General features: G+C 38.1%; 1 pseudogene; it reads right to left on the bottom strand.

Annotated features, from left to right (window-relative positions):
• Positions 1–3,282: 3,282 nt before the first annotated feature.
• Positions 3,283–3,381, bottom strand: LOC117279767 (small nucleolar RNA R71; annotated as a pseudogene).
• Positions 3,382–6,419: the final 3,038 nt, after the last annotated feature.

Here is a 6,419-nt window from a genome sequence, read left to right as displayed (position 1 = left end):
CATAGAGCGACAAGGTTTTAGGTAGACAGGAGTAAGGATAAGAAAAGGTGTGTGATAAGGTGACGAGAATAGGTAAGTCCTTGGGAATAAACACATCAAAAAAAGAGAGATGATGGTTTTCGTAAGTTATAGAAAGCTCGGTACAACTTGAATGAACTCAGAGGAGTCTAAGACTAGGAGAAATTAGAAGAGATGAAATGCTGCCCTAGTAGTAGAATACAGGTGTAATGGTGATAGATAAGAGGATGAAGGGATTTTATTAATTGCACGGGATTAGGATATCCCCATAAGATGAATCACGTCGGGGTGCTATGAAATACGATTATTGAAGAATAGTATCGTCCCTAGGTGGATCAGGAAAATCACTTCAAATGTTCCCCGATGCAACGTGAGCCCTAGTGAAATTGTATTACATAATAGGTTTAAGTTATCAATGGTAGATTATAGATCAACATTAAGGTGAATCAAAAATGGATGGATAAAAGTTACAAAGTATGAGATGAGATTAGACCGTCATTATTAATATGAACATCAATGAGGAAGTATTAAAGGGCTTAGATTTATACATATAGATAATAAGCGAGAGAGTAACCTAGGGTTGGGTAGCAGACCTCGATAATAATAAACCGAAGTAAGTGTTATGATATAGTATGACCTACCTAGATACAATAAAGCCATAAGGATAGATAACTGAGGCTATGAAACAAAATATAGCAATAGCCGTAATTTTGATAAAGTAACGAGCGAAGAACTTCAATATACCTATAGATGCCTAGAGGGACAACTTGTCATACTTCTGTATATGTTCATAAAGTGATGCCTAGAGATTGGCTAAACGATGGAGGAAAAAGGATAGAAGACTCACATAGGCGCACATACAAGGTCAGAGTCGTGCAAGCCGCATGACAGAAGGTAGAAACAGTTACGAGATTGGAAGAATTTCGACCACAAGTCGTGGTGTGAGAAAGTGGCCTAAAGGGCGAAATGCCCTGGCCTTTGGATTTACTCACAGAATAGTTGCCTAGATGGCAATGACATTATTAAAGTATTTGTAAGAGGTATATGTTATAAGACTGCTAAGTGCATCAGTCAACATTCAAGGACGAATGTTCCAAAGGGGGGAATGATGTTACACCCCTGATGGTAGGCTATAATCTCGCGTTTTAGTTGTTTATTGCATTCTAATTTACTATACTTTTATTGTGTTTGAGCATTAATTGCTAGTGTTTTGTACTTATCGTGTGTTTTATGCCTTATAGGAGTGATTTCGAGCTATGTTGATGTACAGAATGAATTTGAGCTATTTGGAGCTTTGAAATTTGAGTAAACGCCCAAGGGATTAAGCCGAGATCGCGTTCGGGGGTCGAGAAACACATCTGGATATCAAAAAGCAAGGAAAGTTCTGTACTCTAAGAAATCCCCACAGTCGCGGCATGTGGGGCGCCACGCATGTGTAATTTTCTACTGCCTGATAGATTTCAACTCTCTAGGTTTCCCCAATAATGCCCCACATGGCACGTCACCCCATGCGTCGCGCCTGTGCAAATTTTACAGAGTAATTATCCTATTTTGCGTAGGAAATGGAGATTTCGTTTGGGCCCGACCCTACTTGGTATAAATACATGAAAAAACGTAATTTTCTAAACTTTTGACACATATTTGACATAAGGAGGCTAAGGAGGAGTTGGAGAAGCAAAAGCACAAGAGTTCATCATTCAATCCTCATGTTTTCCTTTATGTTTTCCTTTACTTTAAACATATTTGTGATGAATTGCTCCATGTCTATGGAGTAGTTCTCTTTAGGGGTTTGATGGATTTGGTGTATTGATATTTGTTTGTAGATTATAACTTTAGTTTTATGTATTGAATAGTTTTGGATGATTTAATTATTGTATCTATATTCACATGTTCATATAATCGAGAGAGGCATAACTTGTGATATCTTTGCATTATCTTGTTGGTTGAGTTCATTAATTCGTCTTAGTAATAGAAAGAGGCTAGTTGAATCATTGATTAAACCTAGTTAGGAGGATAATTGAGAGAGGTTATCCTAAAGACCAATCCATTACGCATTCTTTCATATCTTCACGTTTTTAAATTGGTTCATCTTGTGAGGTTAAAGTTTAATTGAGAGAGGAGTTTTTGCTGAACGTTTGAACTAATAATTGAGTGAATTCGAGAGACTCACTTGAAATTTAGAAGTGAATTATCTAGAGTTAGATCCCAATCAATTATCTTGCACCTATCTTATCAAAACCCTATCTTATCCCATTGATATCTTTCTTTGCTTATTCCTTGCTTCGATTGTCATTAGTCAATAGCTCTAGATTGTTATTTAATTGTAGTTCACTCACATAAATCTCAATTGTTGATCATCTTGGATAGCAATCCAGCTACAAACTACGATAATATTGTTTAACTCCAATTATTGTGGATACGATATTATATTATACTATATTCGACTAGCGAGCATATTGGCGTCGTTGCCGGGGATTGGCAATGCATAGTGTTTGAAATTGTTTGTAGTGCTAATTCAGGAATTTTTATTTTTATTTTATTTTTATTTTTTTACGTTTGTTGTTCTTTGACTGTGCGCATGTTGCTGGTTCAGAGTGGTGCATGACTACAACTTCTGCGAATGAAGTGCTACCATACGAGCCAGAAATTAAAAAACAACTGCGACAGCAGAAGAAGGAAAGAAATCTCACTGAGACAACAAAAAAGGTTGGGCAATCCTCAACCATAAAAACTATGGCTCGAATCGGTGATGATAATGTAGATTTGGCTGTGGGAGAAGCAGCCCATCGACGAGAACAAGTTGCACGGTATGCTGAGGAAGCAGCTATTAGAAATACTCAGAACATCTATGAAGAAGGGAGGGGTCTCACACTTAATCAATATCAACCCTTGCCTGGGAGACCACTTGGCGATTATGCTAGACCAGTCTACAATCAAGAATTATCTAGTGTTTGACCACCTCCAACTGCAGCTAATAATTTCGAATTGAAGCAAGGGTTGCTCCAAACCCTTCAAAATTATTGTGTCTTCAGAGGGAAGATGAACGAAGATCCAAACAACCATCTAATGGACTTCGAGGAGATTATGAACACCTTACAATACAATAGTGTGTCACAAGATGCAGTTTACTTAAGGGCATTCCTCTTCATACTCAAAGATGATGCAAAGCAGTGGCTTCGAAGCTAACCTAATGGATCGATTCGAACATGGGATGAGATGACCCTAAAATTTCTTGATAAATATTTCTCATCAGCTAAGACGGGCAAGTTTAGAATAGAAATCTATAACTTTTGCCAGAAAGATGCTGAGACTGTGTTTGAAGCTTGTGAGAGGTTTAAGGAAATTGTTAGAAAGTGTTGACATAGAGGAATTGAACTTTAGATGAAACTCCAAGACTTTTAGGATGGATTAACACTGGCCTCACGTAGAACATTGAGCAATGCAGTTGGAGGCCCTTTGATAAAGAAGACTCCAGAGGAGATAGTCACAATTCTTGATGTGTTGTCTGAAGATGAAAATCAATAGCCTTCTGAGAGTGCCGAAATAAGAAGATCGACAGGTGTTCACCGGGTTGATGATAACACATCCGTGCCGGTACAACTTGATGCTATGGCTAAAGAAATACGGAAGCTGACCTTAGATACAATACAAAGTGAGCCTCATGTAGCTTGTGATATATGTGGAAGAGGACACCCTACTCATGAGTGTCAAGCCTCAACCGAGGAAGTGAATGATGTGGGAAATTATAATGCAATGGGTCAGAGGTACCCCAGTTTTTCATGGAGTTCACCTGGAGTTACTGCAAATACGTGGCAACAAAATAACTCTAGACCTCAGGGACAAGGAGCTCCATTCTTCCAAAATCAGCAGAGGCAGCAATTTCAGCCTAAATAGTCCAATGAGCCTGGTCTAGATGATCTAATGAAGGCCTTCATTATCAAGACAAATGAGAGGTTGGACGCTCACGGGGCAACTATCAAAGAATTGGGCACTAGTTTACGAAATTTGGAGAGACAAGTGGGACAGATTGCAATAATATTATCTGAGAGAGTCCCAGGTACTTTGCCAACTGATATTGAGAGAAATTCCAAAGAAACAATGAATATTGTGACCTTGAGAAGCGTGCATGTGTTGAAAGATACCACTCCAATCTAAAAAGAGGTAGTACTTGAAAAGGAAAATAGGGAACAACTGAAGAATGATAGTGATATGAAGAAGAAGAAGAAGAAGAAGAAGAAGAAGAAGAAGAAAAGAAGAAAAATCGAGAAGGGAGGAACATGAGGAGAGCAAACATATGCCTACTCTACCTTTTCCTCAAAACCTATATAGAGAAAAGCTGGAACAGCAATTTGAGAGATTTCTGGATATGCTGAAACAGGTTAATGTAAATTTTTCATTCACATAAGTGTTTTCCCAAATGCCAGGTTATGCCAAATTCTTGAAGCAGATCCTGACAAAGAAGAGGAATATAAAAGAGACCTCAAGCTCACAGAACATTACAGTGTGATATTGCAAAACAAACTCCCACAAAAGTGTGGAGATCCAGGGAGTTTTACTATACCTTGCTCTTTAGGCTTTGTTAATTTTGATAAATCTTTGTGATTCTGATGCCTCAATTAACTTAATGCCTCAATCTATTTACAGGAAACTGGAGAAAGAGATTGGAGAGATAAGGTCAGTGCCAATTTTTTTGTAGTTGGCAGACCAAACGACTCTGATACCCGAGGGGATAGTGTAAGATGTCTTAGTTCGGGTAGATACGTTTGTATTCCCTGTAGATTTTATAGTAGTGAATATGGAGGAGAACAAAGAGGTCCCCCTCATCTTTGGAAGACCATTCTTAGCAACGGGTAGAGCAATATTAGATATACACGAGAGAAAGCTCATGCTTAGAGTGGGTGAGGACACTGTAACTTTTGAGATGAATGTAGAAACGGTGGTGAAAAAGAAAAGCCAGCTGCAAGTGTTGAGTGGAAAGTGAAGGGCTCAAAAGAGAAGGCTACAGCGAGTGAGAAAGATAAGTGTGGGGTACATCGCAAGAAGACGGAGAAAAAGCTGCCTGCATGGATGTGCGCATTAGTTCGAAGGCGAGGAATGGATCCCGACATCGACTCGGACCCCAGCTAGAGATTCAGGAAAGTTTCCTTTACCTTATGCTTTTTCATTGTGTGTCATGGGGACATGCCACAACTTAAAGTATGGGGTGGGGGATATGTTGTATGTATATGTGTTAGTTTTGTTAGTTTTAGTAGTTAGAAATTTAAAAGAATTTGAAAAACCATAAAACATTTCGATTTTCCCGACGATGGATATCATTCGACAGGTTTCTTGAGGAATTAAAGTCGAAGGAAAAAAGACAAAAAGATTTTCTTTTGTTAGGTAGTGTAACAATTCCCCCTTGGTTTTTCTTTGTGTCCCGGTTCTTTTTCAAGGATTTTCTTTGAATCGGGTGTAGTTAGTTTTTATTTTGTAGAGTAGTAGAAAACCTTGTGCTATGGTTTGAATTGAAGACAATATCTCTTGACTTTATAATGCCTTGAGAATAGTAAGTGCTTTAGTTTTGACGCTTAGGCTCAGTTTTTAACTCTTGTATAAGTACCTTAAATTGTTTGATCTTAACTTTGCTTAACTGCTTTGACTAGAGTGTCTTGATAATCCAATCTTGAGTGGGTTATGTGCCATGTGGGTGTGAGGTTTTGTGTTAGGTATTCTGTGCATTGCATTTGATGTCTGTTTGCAAAGCGATATAGTAGTCTTGGTCAGTCTTGGAAGTGATATAGGCATTTCTTTGTTGAGCCAGTTATAAGCTTTTACCCACCTAATTGTAATGTATCGTAGTTAACCCCTTTGGACCTGTAATCCTATTTTTTTGGCAACCACATTACAAGCCTTACCCATTTACTTGAATTGACCATCTATTTGAACCTTGTACCTCTCGTGAGCACTTAAAATTTGTTATAAACTTTGTAAAAGTTGAAGTTTGGGGTGGTTGGTTTGGCTTTTGAGTGGAACTAATGAAATAAGGAGAAAGGTGCACTATGTTGAAAAAGTAAGAGCCACTTGAATTGAAAAAGAAAAGAAAAATAGTTGTATTGTTGTGAAAAAATATTCCTTGATAGTGGTAACTCTTTATGTATTTGTGCTTAAAGAAGTTGGGAGTTGACGAATATTGATGTGAAGGTGGAGTTATGATTTGACATAAGTATGGGGTTTTGAATTGTTAAATGTATATGTATTAAAGTGCTTAGGGAGATTTAGTCACTCTATGATCTAAATGTATCTTACCCGTCCCGCAGCCTACATTACAACCAATTAAAGTCCTACTTGATCCTTGACTGAATGAGCTCGATTAGTTGAGTAGTACACTACGGGCATGCCTATGGTACGTCTTTTGTGGCATA

Source organism: Nicotiana tomentosiformis, chromosome 10 (genome assembly GCF_000390325.3).
Source record: "Nicotiana tomentosiformis chromosome 10, ASM39032v3, whole genome shotgun sequence".
Classification (NCBI taxonomy): Eukaryota; Viridiplantae; Streptophyta; class Magnoliopsida; order Solanales; family Solanaceae; genus Nicotiana; species Nicotiana tomentosiformis.
The sequence above is the reverse complement of the archived record's forward strand: the minus strand, read 5'-3'. Positions and strand labels throughout refer to the sequence as shown.